We start from the raw sequence: 16,864 nt of genomic DNA on the forward strand, positions 1-16,864 counted from the left end.
AAAAGAAAATAGATTTTACAGGTGTACTTTTAGTCTAATACTTTATTTTAATTATATATTAATATAATTATACATATTATATACTCTGCATCTACTGAGGTACTTCAACTTGGGAATTAACATTCCTTGCGTTTGAACATCATATTTACATGCATCCTCTGAATTCCCACGAAAGAATGTCGCATTCGAAGGCTGCATTCAAAGTGTCCTACTCGCTTTTCTGAAACGAGACAGCCTTGATGACGTATGCGGCCGACAAATGCGACCTCCGGAGGACGCATCCTTCCAAATGAGAGACAGCCATAGTTAAACACATAACATACCTTCAGGCTTTTTACACAGCTGCAATGTCCAGTTAGGACATATACACACTTGTTTATATGGATGTATTTGGTCACAAGGTCAATTCATACAGATCATTAAAGCTCAGGAGCAGATGAGACCACGATGTGCACACATCATACACACACAGACCAATGCATCATCTGCATAAATAAATACACCCACACAGAGATTAAACAACACACATAAATAAAGCACAAACACACACAGGCTGGTCAAAACTTAAGACAGACTTAAAGGGATAATTCATCCCCAAAATGTAAAATTCTGTATATATTTACTCATCCTTATGTTGTTCCAAACCTGCATGACATTCTTCCTTCTGTGAAACACAAAGGAGATGTTTGGTAGAATGACAGCCTCGGTCACTATTTACTTTCGTTGAAAAAAAAAAGATGCAATGAAAGTGAATGGTGACTGAGGTTGCCACTCCCTAACATACTTCCTAACATCTCCTTTTGTGTTTCAAAGAGGAAAGAAAGTCATCTGGGTTTTGAATAGGGATGTGCAAAACTACCAACTTTCATACTACACTAGTCAGTTGACTAGTCGAGTTAAGGATAATAATGTATAATTAAGCTCCGTTATGGTCACGTGACCCCAATCAGACACCTTTTTGAATGATATGTGGACGCTAAGTGCAGCACTTCATCATGGTGACTAATAGATATTCAACAAATAAATAGACTAAATATCTATAACATCTTATTGCACAAAACTATCAAAGTAAGAAAAGTAAGAAAAAAGAAAGGCTCCAATACAGAGTGGCACGAAACCGCTTATATTCAAATCCTGAACTCAGAATGACACGCTTCAATGTAACCGGAGTGCTTCAGGGTGATCCTTGCAGCGCATTCAAAAGCACAGAACTGCAAGAGAATATTGTGGCTACATATCAGTTGACTTCATCAAGCAGTTTAAACTTTTTTACTGCAAAAGTTCAGACAGAATCAGAAAAAGACTTTAATCTCTCCACAACACCACACAAATACGGGAATATTAATCACAGCAGAGGATTTCATGTCTGACAGTGATTGTCTTGAAATGTATTTTTGATGTGGTGCTTTGCTTTAACAACAGCACATAAAAAGACTAAGATTTTTACTGTGCTGACTGTTGAAGTTGCATCTCTTAATTATTTTGAGAACTGCGTCTCCCATTAAAACCACCACCACTAAAAATAATAATGTTAGTAGTCGACCCCACTAATCGACAAGTCATTTGTTGGACGACTAGTCAATAAGTCGACCACCCTGGCACACCCTTTGTTTGGAGCAACATGAAGGTGAGTAAATGATGAATGATGATGATTTTCATTTTTGATGGATTATCCCTTTAACTAGTGAATATTGATGTTTTTATGTGCAATTTGTTTATTTTCCGAATTTGCACAGAAGACTTCGGTTCTTCCTATAAGCTGTGTGTGCAAGAGTATGTCTGTGAAATCACATAACACATCCTTTACTTATTGTCCTTTTCCTTTACACAGCACCTGACTGTTGTCATGGTGACTGGCCAGCTGTCGCTTTGGCAACTGCTCTCCTGTAACTTCAGAACCTCGGAGCGCTTTCGTACTAAACGACAGTGTGAATAAGAGAGGGAGAGAGACAGAGACGAATAAGATATGGAAAAAGAGAGATCAGACAGAGAGGTGTACAAAAAAAAAAAAAAAAAAAAAAGGAGGAAGGAAGGAGGAGACAGAATTTGAGAGGCTGAGGAAGGTTGAAGAGTCTGGCAGGATATGCTTAGAAAGATGGAGAGAGAGAGAGAGTGAGAGAGAGAGCAAGCAAGGGAAGAGAGAAATGAGCAGATAGATAGATGAGATCAAAAAGACAGGGGGACAACTGTAGAAAGATGAATATGGAGACAGTGAATGAACAGAGACGGAAAGAAAAGGAAGTGTGTTGTAGGAATGGGGGAGGGATGTGGAACTGTGTCTCTCACACCAGTCACTCTGTGCGGTCTCCTAGCAACAGTGTCTACTGCCATCTACATCTCTCTCCTCTTCTAGCTCAATGCTCACACTATAGGATTCCAGTCTGTGTGTGTGTGCATCTGAGCTTATGTTTTCTGTACTTTACTTCAGCAAACTCGCTCATTCTTTTAAGCCTTCAACTGTGCTTTAAAAACACACTCACCGACCCAACAAGACAAAATTGTCAAATGTGCTACAGTCAATAGGAGGAAGAAGAAAAAGCATAGACCCAAGCCATATGCTAAGAATGCCACCCATAGGGAAATCAATTATTATTACATACACACTGAAGCATCAGTGTGCACGTTAGCACACAGGTGTAAACGTAACGTCAAGAATGCAATGTGTGCTGTGGGACTCTCTGCTCAGCTACTACAATGAAGACACACAGTACTCAAAACTGCAGTGTGTGGGAAAACAAAACACAGACTACGGATGGAATAGGGTAAACTCAGAATCATGTTAATGTGTTTGTGATGGCCATACCATGTACCTTTCCTCCACCAGAAGAGGCATCATAAAAGCCTAATTTAAAACAAAATGCAGTGCATTAAGTTATTATGAGTGAGGGAAATATAGTGCCGTCCCCTAGTTGAATTAAGATTTTCAGTGAATATTGATTTTTGGTCTGTACCTCACACAGAGCTTTGTATGGCTGGGCGATAAAACTAAATAGATATTTAGCAGGGGAAAAAAGTTTTCATATCGATTATAAACTTTTGAGTAATTATCAATATTTTGCCTATGTTCTACATCTAGGGGCCGTTTACACGACAACGTTTTCAACTAAAAACGGAAAACTTTTTATGCATTTTGGCTGTTCGTTTACACGACAACGGCGTTTTGGGGCCTGAAAATGCAAACTTTTGAAAACGGGTTTCAAAGTGCAAGTTTTTGAAAACGATGCCGTTATCGTCTCCGTGTAAACATACAAAAACACAAATTTGTGAAAACGATGACGTCATGCGCACATGTATTATGTGTTCAGTCTATAGGCATGTGCACGAGTACTTCAAAACAACGCGGGAGACATTCAAAACTACAATGACGGACTACAGGACTGTGTTTGTGCTGCTCACGATTTTGAGTTTATTGATGCTTCTCCAGCAAAGTGTAGATTTACTGCATCACTACTACGACCAGCGATCACCATCTTCATTATTTGTATTCACGCTCTGTGGAAGAGTGCTTATGTGCGCAGGCACGTAGTGTTTCTTTATAAAGTGACATCGCCAACTACTGGCCTGGCATGCATAATACAGCGTTTTTAGTCGTTTTCGCGGATCAGTGTGAACGGATCATTTTGACAACACTGTCGTCTGTATGCTAAACTTTTCAAAAACACAAAGGAAAAACTTTTCCGTTTTTAGTACATCGTTGTCATGTAAACGTACCCCTAGATGATTGGATCAGGTACGTCTTGCTAAAAACACGAGCAGTTCGGAAAAGTTATACACACAACTAGCATGCAATCAGCCTGTTAGGAAGTATTATCAGGCTAGTGGCTACATAGCCCTGCTGTCATGAAAACCAGTAATGAGGTTCAGAAATCGCTATCTAGCTATCCAGCTTATATGATATCACTGTGTACTGAACAAGACAGCACTCACAATGCAACATGTTATTTGTTATTTTTTCCACACATTGCTGTTGCTACCTGATTTTCACTGATGTTTTAAATTCTATTCACTTTTGCAAACTTTCTGGCCAACTTTCACTGAAAATCTTAATTCAACTAGGAAACAGCACTGTATTTTCCACTCTCAATATTTCAATAAACATTTATGCATAGTTATGTGGGTAGTTGATAAAATTTCAATCATTGCCAGCAGTGTCCTGCTGTGTGACATTCTATTTTAAACAGTATTTTCTTATCTTGTATAGTGTAATTATTCTTGCAGTTTCCATGACCACATATTGAGACAATAGTTTATTTGTACTTTTAGAAAAAAGCTCAGAGGTGATTCAAATGGTTAAAAACTTGAAATGGTGATGAAATGCTGACTTGGCATCTAAAATACACACTTGTACATTTTAACCTACCATCTTTATGTTGGGGAAAAAAAAGTTCTTGAACATGTTACTTGTCATCTACTGAGCTGTAGAGAGCTTATTATTAAGTGCCTTTTCTTAAATACAAAAAAAAAAAAAAAAAAAATCCATTGTGCCAGGGGTTCTATGGATGTTTTAAAGTTCTTATCAATTTTCACACTGGTAGGGCCCATTTTGATAATTTCGCCTAGGGCCCCACAAACCCACGGGCCGGCCCTGGTTGTAAATTATGTAATACAGTCAAGAGGAATGCATATTTTATTGACCATACCAACCTAACCCAAAACCCAAACCAGTTGGGAGAGAACACAGTCAGAGAACACAGTCCCATCACCATCAATGGAGCACCAGTGGAGAGAGTCAGCAGCTTCAAGTTCCTGGGTGTCCACATCACTGAGGAACTCACATGGTCCATCCACACTGAAGTCATTGTGAAGAAGGCTCATCAGTGCCTCTTCTTCCTGAGACGGCTGAGGAAGTTTGGAATGAACCGCCACATCCTCACACGGTTCTACACCTGCACTGTAGAGAGCATCCTGACTGGCTGCATCTCCGCCTGGTACTGCAATAGCACCGCCCACAACCGCAAAGCACTGCAAAGGGTGGTGCGAACTGCCAGACACATCATCGGAGGTGAGCTTCCCTCCCTCCAGGAAATATATACAAGGCGGTGTGTGAAAAAAGCTCGGAGGATCATCAGAGACTCCAGCCACCCGAGCCATGGGCTGTTCTCACTGCTACCATTAGGCAGGCGATATCGCAGAATCAGGACCCGCACCGGCCGACTCCATAATAGCTTCTTCCCCCAAGCAATCAGACTTCTGAACTCTTGATCTCCTGTGATCAAATACATCAGCACTGCACTTTATTACCCTTACTCTTACATCTCACACCGGACTGTCATAAATTATATTATTATTATATTATATTCTCTCTTAACAACTGACTATCAACCGACAGCCTGAATGTCAATACAGTAGAATACTGTACATTCTATATATACTATATATACTTTTTTATATATTTTTATTTTTTTTTTATTGAATAATATTATTTATATTGTGTGTATTGTATACTGTACAGTGTATGTTATTATTTGTATATTGTTGAGTGTAATTATGTGCATATCAGATGTTTAAATTGTGCTGTGTTAATTTGATGTTATTGTAAATTGGTATATGTCTCATCACTGTCACGACTACTATGTTGATCGGAACTGCACCCAAGAATTTCACACACCATTGCACTTGTGTATGTGGCTGTGTGACAATAAAGTGATTTGATTTGATTTGATTTTGATTTGAACCCTAATAACCCAAGTAAAAATGTAATCGTAGAAAATGCAAACTCCGAATAGTGCTCATCACTGATTTTGTGAACACAATTACTTCCTAGTTTCCATGGGACTAGAACCCATGTCTCTGAGGCTGCTGACACAGTGTGCTATCAGTAGCACCTCAGAAACAGGTAAACACATTTAAATTGATGCAAATGTCTGATGTTAGATGGTGCAGGTCAAGAACTCGGCAGAACAGGGTTGATTTCAGGGTGCTAGAACATTAGGTAGCAACATATCAACTTACTGTGTGATTATGTCGGTGAATCACCATCCATTTTTGTTGTATGGAACAGAACAGCTTGAAAATTCTGCTAAACTTCTATTTGTTCCATGTAAGAAAGAAAATCATACAGGTTTGGTGCAACATGATAGGTTTAAAAGTCAAAATGTACAATTTCCCAAATGTAGCTAGACGTATTAAACCATCAAAATGTGAAAGTTCCAAAATCCAAATTCAAATCCATTATTGCAGGTTATTGGCTTGGTGCTGTGGCATTCTGTAGGTGTGAGTGTTCTGTGAGCACAGTGCTGGTGACACACTGACCTGCTTTGATCTGGTCCTTACGTATATGCTAATATAATTCTTCCATCCGCCCTTTCTTTCTCTCTCCCTCATCTCATTTCATCTAGCCCTTTCGCTCTCTTTCTCTGCATGCAGCAGGCATTATGGGACATTCCCTGTATTCTCCAGTCTGTCGATTAATGCAACACCTTACATCACATGAAATCACAGCTTTTAGACAGGTGATATCATTGTGTTTCCCACATACACACTCACACTATACACATGTTTAGTTCTCTCACACATCCATAAACACAAGTTTTTTTTTTCTGTCTTAGTGGGGACTTTCCATACAGAGCTCCTAACCCGAACCCTCACAGAAATCTTTAGATATGTAGTATTTTAAGTAGTTTAAGCTGTTTTCTTGTCCCCACACTACAGTAGTTGATTTCAGGCTTTACCATGCTTGTGGAAACTTCTATAAAAAAAAAAAAACGAATTCATAATAATGCCTCCGTAAAAACTGTTGGTTAACTGGTAGTTACCATACCATATATGGAGACAAATTATATTTAACAAGAGCATACATGTAATTTTACTGTTACAAATTGTTAAAAAATGTTGTTTTTTTAAATTTATTTATTTTTTATGTAAAAAGTATGAATTACCTAATAGTTAATGGTGAAAATTAACTTTTAGAGTCAACTATTGTTAAAATTATGGACTTTCCATTGACCTCTATTGTTTCAATATTGAGCTAACTATATTTTCTCTATGCAAATCCTATTCCTTAACCTAACCTAACAGCAGTGGCAGATTTAGGCATGGGCAACATAGGCAGTTGCCCAAGGCGGCATCTTGTATAAATGGTCAACAACTTCGGGGGCGTTCTCATTTACAATCACACCCCCATCAACAACTTTGGGGGCGTGTTGAAGCGGGTTTCGCCCAGGGCGCCATACAAGCTAGAATCGCTACTGCCTAACAGAAACCTTTTGCCATTTTTAAATTCAAATAAATAATTATTTAGTCGCTCTATTGAGCTGTTTGAATTACAAGGACAGTTGGCAGGTGCTCACAATGTAGGTAAAACAAAAACACACACAGACTTACTGACCATACCTCTCTTCCTTTACCACACCTATCAACAACAAACTCAATAAATGAGTATTTAATGAAGTCTGGAGCCCTTGGCTCCATAATGTTCACTGGAATATGCAGTAATCAAAGTGACACACTACTCACATAAGCATGCCAAAACATGCAAACACACACATGCCGACACACATGGAAACTCATGAAGCAAACAAGCTCACATACACGTTGACACATCCTACAAGAGCAAAAATCAAAAATGCAATGGAAGGAAACAAAAAGAGAAAAGGGGAATACACTCTCACACTGTAACTAGTGACATTTTGAAATGATCTGCATCGACCAATAACCGCACTTGTTACAGTACTTGGGTGATTAACAGAAGTGTTAGGGGCAGTTCAGACAGAATACACAAAATGAGGTGCTCTTGCATGAGACGCTGCTAAAACAGCTCGTGTGAGCACTACACCAAAATGAGAGATCTCTGAAAATGCTTGATCTTGTAAAAATTACTTGACTGTGGCAACATTTTTGCTAAATTATATTATGTGGTTCATAACAAGTATTGTAAGCTTGTAAATGTACAGTAGTTGCTTATGTTATGCAAACATTAAAATGTATCGGTGTAATGTGCTACAGCAACAGTATTTTAATGTCATAAGATACAGTAGCATTGTGAGAGGAACAGGGCAAAAAGTGTTTATGAACTAATTATCTGCCATTTTACTGAGAAGGATATAGCTTCAGGCAGAGCTTCAAAAAGGGGCAGGAGCTCCAAAACACAATTAAAGGTATAGGGAGCCCCTAACCTAACTCTTTTCCTAAACCTAACCGAGTGGAAGTGACGCCCCCTTTTGGAGTTGGTGCAACCTCCTTTTGGAGTAACCCTGCCCCCTTCTGGAGTAACTCCACCCAAATGATTCCTCCCCCATTTGGGGATCTCCATCCTGCAGCTATTCCTACTTGGTTTTACTTGTGAAAGTGAATAAAAGTCATTGTTGTAGCACCTCCAGTATTAATTTTGCAAGGAAACTGCCGCCATACATAAAAATCATATTGCAAAAATATATGCATAGTAACATGATTCTGTGAGACCAGGTTGCATTAATAAATGTTTTTTTTCCCCCCATGGGGCACACTATTTGAATGATTTTGTTTTCACATATCAATGTCTGTGTTTTGGGTAGGAGCAGGTCAGAGCATCAAAATCATGGTACATGTGTGTTTGTGCATACCCACTGCATGCACGTACAAATACTGTATGTACACAAACAGACATGTACACAGCAATACACATTCTCACACATATTCAAGCCAGAGGCAGACGCTGGAGTAATGGACCCCTTCAAATGCTCATCCCAAGGGAATACTTTGTTTTGAGTATTGCTCTGTATAAAATGTGTGTGTGTATTCTTCCACATCTGTTCCATGTGCTGACTTTTATGCATTTCAAACTGAGCCTATAAAGTGAACAACGGACGGCTTGTCTGTGTGTGTCTGCATGTGTGTAAATGTGGGATGAGGACAAGGGAGTGGGTGCTGTAATGACAGAAACAAAAATGTATTTCAGGTCTAAAGTAAAGGAGTAGAGGTAACCCTTTACCTTCCTACACATACACATATTATGCATAAAACAGCCATACAACCAAGCCATAACGTGACATACTGATACTAACAGGATACTACCAATAAAGGAAAATTTGTGGTAACCTGCATTGCCACAGTTGTGAAAGACTCCAGTAAAGCAAATCCCACAAACATTTAGTACAGAACACACTCGTGCATAGACTGAGCCATTCCTAAGGCTCTCTATTTTGCATCCATGCTCAATCCCTGGATGTGACTCTTTGACCTAAAAGTGTTTCTATGTTACACTAAAACAGGTATGAGATTCTGAGCTTCCAAAAGGAAGCCTGAAAGATCTGACTTTATACAGTTGTGCTCAAAAGTTTGCATACCCTTGGAGAATTGGTAATATACACTATATTGACAAAAGTATTCGCTCACCCATCCAAATAATTGAATTCAGGTGTTCCAATCACTTCCATGGCCACAGGTGTATAAAATGAAGCACCTAGGCATGCAGACTGCTTCTACAAACATTTGTGAAAGAATGGGCCGCTCTAAGGAACTCAGTGAATTCCAGCGTGGTACTGTGATAGGATGCCACCTGTGCAACAAGTCCAGTCGTGAAATTTCCTCACTACTAAATATTCCACAGTCAACTGTCAGTGGTATTATAACAAAGTGGAAGCGATTGGGAATGACAGCAACTAAAATGACAGAGCGGGGTCAGCGGATGCTGAGGCGCATAGTGCGCAGAGGTCGCCAACTTTCTGCAGAGTCAATCGCTACAGACCTCCAAAGTTCATGTGGCCTTCAGATTAGCTCAAGAACAGTGCATAGAGAGCTTCATGGAATGGGTTTCCATGGCCGAGCAGCTGCATCCAAGCCATACATCACCAAGTGCAATGCAAAGCGTTGGATGCAGTGGTGTAAAGCACGCCGCCACTGGACTCTAGAGCAGTGGAGACGCGTTCTCTGGAGTGACAAATCACACTTCTCCATCTGGCAATCTGATGGACGAGTCTGGGTTTGGCGGTTGCCAGGAGAACGGTACTTGTCTGACTGCATTGTGCCAACTGTGAAGTTTGGTGGAGGGGGATTATGGTGTGGGCTTGTTTTTCAGGAGCTGGGCTTGGCCCCTTAGTTCCAGTGAAAGGAACTCTGAATGCTTCAGCATACCAAGAGATTTTGGACAATTCCATGCTCCCAACTTGTGGGAACAGTTTGGGGATGGCCCCTTCCTGTTCCAACATGACTGCGCACCAGTGCACAAAGCAAGGTCCATAAAGACATGGATGAGCGAGTTTGGTGTGGAAGAACTTGACTGGCCTGCACAGAGTCCTGACCTCAACCCGATAGAGCACCTTTGGGATGAATTAGAGTGAAGACTGTGAGCCAGGCCTTCTCGTCCAACATCAGTGTCTGACCTTACAAATGCGCTTCTGGAAAAATGGTCAAAAATTCCCATAAACACACTCCTAAACCTTGTGGAAAGCCTTCCCAGAAGAGTTGAAGCTGTTATAGCTGCAAAGGGTGGGCCGACGTCATATTAAACCCTATGGATTAAGAATGGGATGTCACTTAAGTTCATATGTGTCTAAAGGCAGATGAGCGAATACTTTTGGCAATATAGTGTATGTACCATTTTTAAAGAAAACACGACTGAGAAGGCAAAACACATTTCTTTTATTTCTTATGGGATTCATATTCAACTGTAGGTTATAACAGAATGGCACAATCATAAAACAAAACATGGCAACAAAGAAAAAAATGAAATGACCCCTGTTCAAAAGTCTGCATACCCTTAGTTCTTAATACTGTGTATTGCCCCCTTTAGCATCAATGACAGCATGCAGTCTTTTGTAATAGTTGTCGATGATGCACCAAATTCTTGCAGGTGGTTTAGCTGCCCATTCGTCTTGGCAAAATGCCTCCAGGCCATGCAAAGTCTTTGGTCGTCTTGCATGAACCACACGTTTGAGATCTCCCCAGAGTGGCTTGATGATATTAAGGTCAGGAGACTGTGATGGCCACTCCAGAACCTTCATCTTTTTCTGCTGTAACCCCTGGAGGGTCAACTTGGCCATGTGCTTAGGGTCATTATCATGCTGGAATGTCCAAGAGCATCCCATGTGCAAATTGTCTGCCAGTATTTTCTGATAACGTGCTGCATTCATCTTGCCATCAATTTTCATAAGATTCCCTGTGCCTTTAGAGCTCACACACCCCCAAAACATCAGTGAGCGACCACCATGCTTCACAGTGGGGATGGTATTCTTTTCACTATAGGCCTTGTTGACCCCTCTCCCAACATAGCGCTTATGGTTGTGACCATAAAGCTCTATTTTGGTCTCGTCACTCCAAATTACAGTGTGCCAGAAGCTGTGAGGAATGTCAAGGTGTTGTCGGGCATATTGTAACCGGGCTTTTTTGTGGCAGTGGCGCAGTAAAGGCTTCTTTCTGGCAACTCGACCATGCAGCTCATTTTTGTTCAAGTATCGTCGTATTGTGCTCCTTGAAACAACCACACCGTCTTTTTCCAGAGCAGCCTGTATTTCTCCTGAGGATACCTGTGGGTTTTTCTTTGTATCCCGAACAATTCTTCTGGCAGTTGTGACTGAAATCTTTCTTGGTCTACCTGACTTGGCTTGGTATCAAGAGATCCCTGAAATTTCCACTTCTTAATAAGTGATTGAACAGTACTGACTGGCATTTTCAAGGCTATATCTTTTTATATCCTTTTCCATCTTTATAAAGTTCCATTACCTTGTTACGCAGGTCTTTTGGCAGTTCTTTTCTGCTCTCCATGGCTCAGTATCTAGCCTGCTAAGTGCATCCATGTGAGAGCTAACAAAATCATTGACTATTTATACACAGACACTAATTGCAATTTAAAAAGCCACAGGTGTTGGAAATTAACCTTTAATTGCCTTGTGTGTCTGTAACAAGGCCAAACATTCAAGGGTATGTAAACTTTTGATCTGGGCCATTTGGGTGATTTCTGTTATCATTATGATTTAAAAAGGAGCCAAACAACTATGTGACAATAAATGGCTTCATATGATCACTATCCTTAAATAAAAGACCTTTATTGATCAGTCATATTTTCAAAATCAATGCCAAAATGTCACAATTTCTGCCAGAGTATGCAAACTTTTGAGCACAACTGTATGTAGCAGTAGCTATTCTGGACCCAGAAGATACAACTTTTGTGGAGTTGTTAACATCTCTGGTCATTCTTCTATTGCATTTAAATTCCTTCAGTAAAAACCAGGTCTGCAAAAAACATGAAAATTTTATGTCCTCACTCTTGTTCCCTCGGTCTGTATACAGTACAAGCTATTCTCTATTGAATCTTTCGCTGAAACTTTGATGTTGCTTGTCAGGGTCCCCAATGATGTTGGCCTCCTCTCAACCATCTTTGTCTTTGGTTCTTTTTATTTTTCTCCTGTGGTCCTGAGCAAGACCTGTTCTGTACTCACCAGATACAGTACTCCTCTCTTTCTCTTCCTTTTGATGTGAAACACTTGAAAGTGGTGGTTACAACATAATGTAGCGTAGTTGGATAATGTGTGTGCAAGTGTATGAACTTACAAAAACACACAAAAAAAATTTGCTCTAGGAAAAAATACAAAGTTGCTGTGCCTAACAACAACTCTGCCTGACAGCACTGCATTAAAGTGTTACGCTATATAGAATAACCAAGGGCGTACTCACACTAGACCCGGTTGCCTTATACCGTGCCTAAGCACAATTGCCCCCCCTCCCCACTCCCCCGCTGGCCTGTACTCACATTGCACTTAACGTTCCGGGCCTGAGCAAGCTTACGTCATTACGATGTGACTTTTTGTTTTGAAGAAAACAGGAAGAAAAGTGCTCATGCACAGCACAATGGAGTCCATCATTGTAATGTTACTTACTTTCTCGCTTATTTTGATTCATTTGGGGCACGGTGAAACACGGCCCTCTCACGTGCCTAATTGTTGACAACATCGTACCACTGGAGTTTTTTCAGCTTGTCACGTCATTGCTCAAAGCACGATGATAGTTGCAAATTTTACCAAATATTTCGTAGTTCTTGTGTGTTGTATCCAGTTGTTCCTGTATACTCTCGTCTGCCCAAATTTCCAGTAAACACTGCACCTATGCCGTCGACCAAAGTGATTCCTTTGCCCAGTTGCATCATTGATGTCATGTTTTGAGTTCCGTGCTCGGTCACGGTTAGCGATCACACTAGATATGTACCGTGCCTGAGCCAACTGAACCGTGCCCGAGTCCACCTCTTCAAGCGGGCCATGGCACAGTTCAGTGTACCGTGCCCGGAGCGATCACACTAGTCAAACGAACTGGACTTTGGGGGTCAAACGTGCTCGGGCATGGTACAGATTGCCTAGTGTAAGTACACTCTAAATTGTGCTTTACATTAGTATGCTGAAGCACTACACTAACAGAACACTACAGGAAACCTACAGCATAAAGCCTGAGTCTGGATCATTCAGACAGACAGGACCCAACCTGAAAAATTTGCTTTTCATGGGAGCATCTGTCAAAGTCACACACAAACACTCTGTCTCTCCTTCTGTCCTATACACTTCTTAATTCTTTCCTGATATATCCTTACATCTCTTAAGATCATATGATGTTCTATCTTTATGGTTCATAAATGCACTTCCATTCTCTCATTTCCAAATACACAGTCCTTAAATCTATCTGATCATTATTGTAGAATCCATGACTAAAGATCTTACCATTCCCTCCTTTTTAATCACCCTTTTCCTCTCTTTCTCCATTTCACTCCATCCCACATGCTGTCTTCATTGGCTTCTTCATCAAATATCAAAGACAAATTAATGGCTGCTGTGAATAGGCAGACAGGGAGTTGGTGAGAGATAGAGAAATACAGGGACTGTAGGTATTCTCTTTCCAGCCACTAGAAGTCACTCTTATTTTGTTGTGGCCAGAGTTTAGTTTAAAGGCATTCACACAGAGGTTACTAGAGGCACATACATACACATACTCACAAAAACATCCACTGACACATGCACAATAATAAGCACACATAACACACTTTAATCCTTCATCAACATCACTTACATGCCCAGAAATACACAAAACTAACACACCCTACGCGCACGCACGCAAACACACACATATTCTAATCCGAGAACACATTTAACACATTTTATTTCAAAGGGATAGTTCACCCAAAAATTTTGTTCCAAACCCTACGACTTTCTTCCATGGAATGCAAAATGTGATGTTAGGTAGAATGTTTGCCTTAGTTCTGCAATTAAAGTGAATGATATGGTGGCCGAGAAGTGCATGACACAACCAAATTAGCAAAGCAAATAAAAGCTGAAAACACAATGGAAATAAGCCACAACACAACAAAATAAAGCCACAACACAATGGAAAAGCAACAGCACAATGGAAATAAGCCACAACACCACAAAATTAAGTCACAGCACAGTGAAATTAACAGAAAATAAATATTTTAAGCACTATATTTTGATTTGTGAGGCAGTCTGACTCAATGCATGAGAGATCATGATGCAGAGAGCTGCTCTTCCCACTGCAAGTCACTACAAGAGTTCCCCAGTCAACGTGTCACAATAGAGCATTCATCGGGGATCTGAGCATTTCCCCTGAGCTCTTCGGCATCCCAGCGAGGGCTACAGCCTGCATACAGCCCATTTTCACAGGAGCAGGACACTTTATATGATTTGCCGGTACGCAAGAATAGCTGCAGGTACTGTGATGCATTTTTGCATCATTGCCCATTAAGGATTCAAGCACATGTTGATGTGCATTAAGAAATGGTTCTGGTAAAAATAGAACCAGGTATTGGCCAGAGCACTTAAGGACAAATAAGTACAGCATTTCTATTACTATTTTTTGGGGATAATTTTGTTGTGTTGTATCTTATCAATTTCGTTTTGTTTGGCTTAATTTAGTTGTGTTGTAGCTTATTTCTATTGTGCTATGGCTTTTCCATTGTGTTGCGACTTATTTCCGTTGTGCTGTGGTTTTTCTATAGTGTTGTGTCTTAATTTCGTTGTGTTTTCAGCTTTTATTTGCTTTGCTATTTTGGTTGTGTTGTACACCCCTCAGCCACAGTAGAATGGTGACTGAGACTAAAATTCTGCTTAAAGTAATAGTTCACCCAAGAATGAAAATTCTCCCATAATTTACTCACCCTAATGCCATCCCAGATGTGTATGACTTTTTTTTTCCTTTGCTGAACACAAACTAAGATTTTTAGAAGAATATTTCAGCTATAATATTTCAGCTGTCACTTTTAAAGTGAAAATAAAAGTAGAGATTTATAGTAAAAAAAAAAAAAATTGAAATATTGATCTGTTTTTCACCCAAAAAGACTGCAACGCTTCAGAAGACATGTATTTAAACACCTGAGTTTTATATATTACTTCTATGCTGCCTTTATGTGATGTTTGGAGCTTCAAAGTTCTGGTCACCATTCACTTGTATTGTAAGGACCTACTGAGCTGAGAAATTCTTCTTAAAATCTTCATTTGGGTTCAGCAGAAGAAAGAAAGTCATACACATCTGGAATGGCATGAGGGTGAGTAAATGATGAGAGAATTTTCATTTTTGGGTGAACTATCCCTTTAACATCACATTTTGTGTTCCACAGAAGAAAGTAAGCTGTACAGGTTTGGAACAACATGAGGGTGAGTAAATGATTTTTATTTTTCTGAGAAAATTAGCCATTTAACTCTCTTCCCAAAAGGCCAGTACATAAAAATGAACTACTTATTAACTACTGATTAACTGATCAACTGGAGGACTGACGGTAAAATTTACCCTCACATGGCGTTTTAAATATAGAATACTGCATATTTGACTGCATGTGGTTCTTCAGCCCCATTATGGTCAAACAGGGCAAAAATGTTTGGCTAAACAATAAAGTGCCCTTCTGTCCATTTTTTATTATTTATTTTTTTTAAGCAAAAGCTGATTAATTGATACAGAATGTCTAACTGATCACAAATTCGGTGTTATTGTTCTACAGTTTTGCTAAAAGCCTTGTTTCAACGTTTCCACACATCCACAGACCCCAGACAAGGTGGGGCCGCCGGTCTCTTCTGCAGTACACTCCTCATCGCCTAACTGGCTTTCCCCGCGCCAACTCCTTGCTTTTAATCTGCTAATAATTTACCTGGTGCTAGTAATCATTTCCAGGAATACACAAGAGCGTTCTCAAGGTACCTCGGTTCAACTGTCGTGTCCAAGTTCAAGCGAGCACAACGCAGTACGAGTCCCGCCACAGACATAGACGCGCACGCACGCGGCCACGCCTCCCATCTTACTATAACATCACGACTGTAATAAAATTGGCTGCGGTTGTAGCCTGTCGCACGTGCCATTGCCATTCTGATGCCACCTTCACGCGCAGTTCATTATTACGTGAGACGAATATTTCCATATTCCAGTTCCGGTGCATTGAGCCGGTCTGCACGACTGATTTATTTAAAAATAAAATAAATCTTCCCTCTCATCATCGTAATAGTAAGCTTAATGTAATCTTTAGTAAGTCACCGAAGCAGGCTCGTTGCCAATATAACTAACTCTTAAAACGCATATGCACATCCTGCACCATCCCTGAAGACGCTCCTCAAGACGCGTCACTTATCTCCGCTCAAATGATCACATACCCACAAGCGCAAGCTTTTACACATTTAATTTTAACAACATGACGCGGAGAACAACACTGTTCTCAGTCATTTCCAAAAGACTCGGCCGGGTTGTGCGGAGGAAAAGATCGACGGCTTATTACGCACAAATCAGCCTACACTTCTTGTTTTTTATGTGTGGAAAATTTCGAGACGTCGCGATAAGAAAAAAACCCCAATGGTTTTACAATTCAACAATTTCCAGGGCTATGCTTGTAATTAGAAATACAACACATTTTGTCCCTGAAAAATTATATACTGGCATAAAAACCGTAAAATAAGAGGATGTATAGCTTCTT

General features: G+C 40.1%; 1 protein-coding gene across 1 annotated transcript in view; it reads right to left on the reverse strand.

Moving 5' to 3' along the window:
* Window positions 1–16,864, reverse strand: part of LOC127429449 (neuronal tyrosine-phosphorylated phosphoinositide-3-kinase adapter 1-like) — a 77,959-nt gene that overhangs the window by 59,816 nt on the left and 1,279 nt on the right. The gene's annotated exons all lie outside the window — the stretch shown is intronic.

This window comes from Myxocyprinus asiaticus, chromosome 3, assembly GCF_019703515.2.
Source record: "Myxocyprinus asiaticus isolate MX2 ecotype Aquarium Trade chromosome 3, UBuf_Myxa_2, whole genome shotgun sequence".
NCBI classification, from domain to species: Eukaryota; Metazoa; Chordata; class Actinopteri; order Cypriniformes; family Catostomidae; genus Myxocyprinus; species Myxocyprinus asiaticus.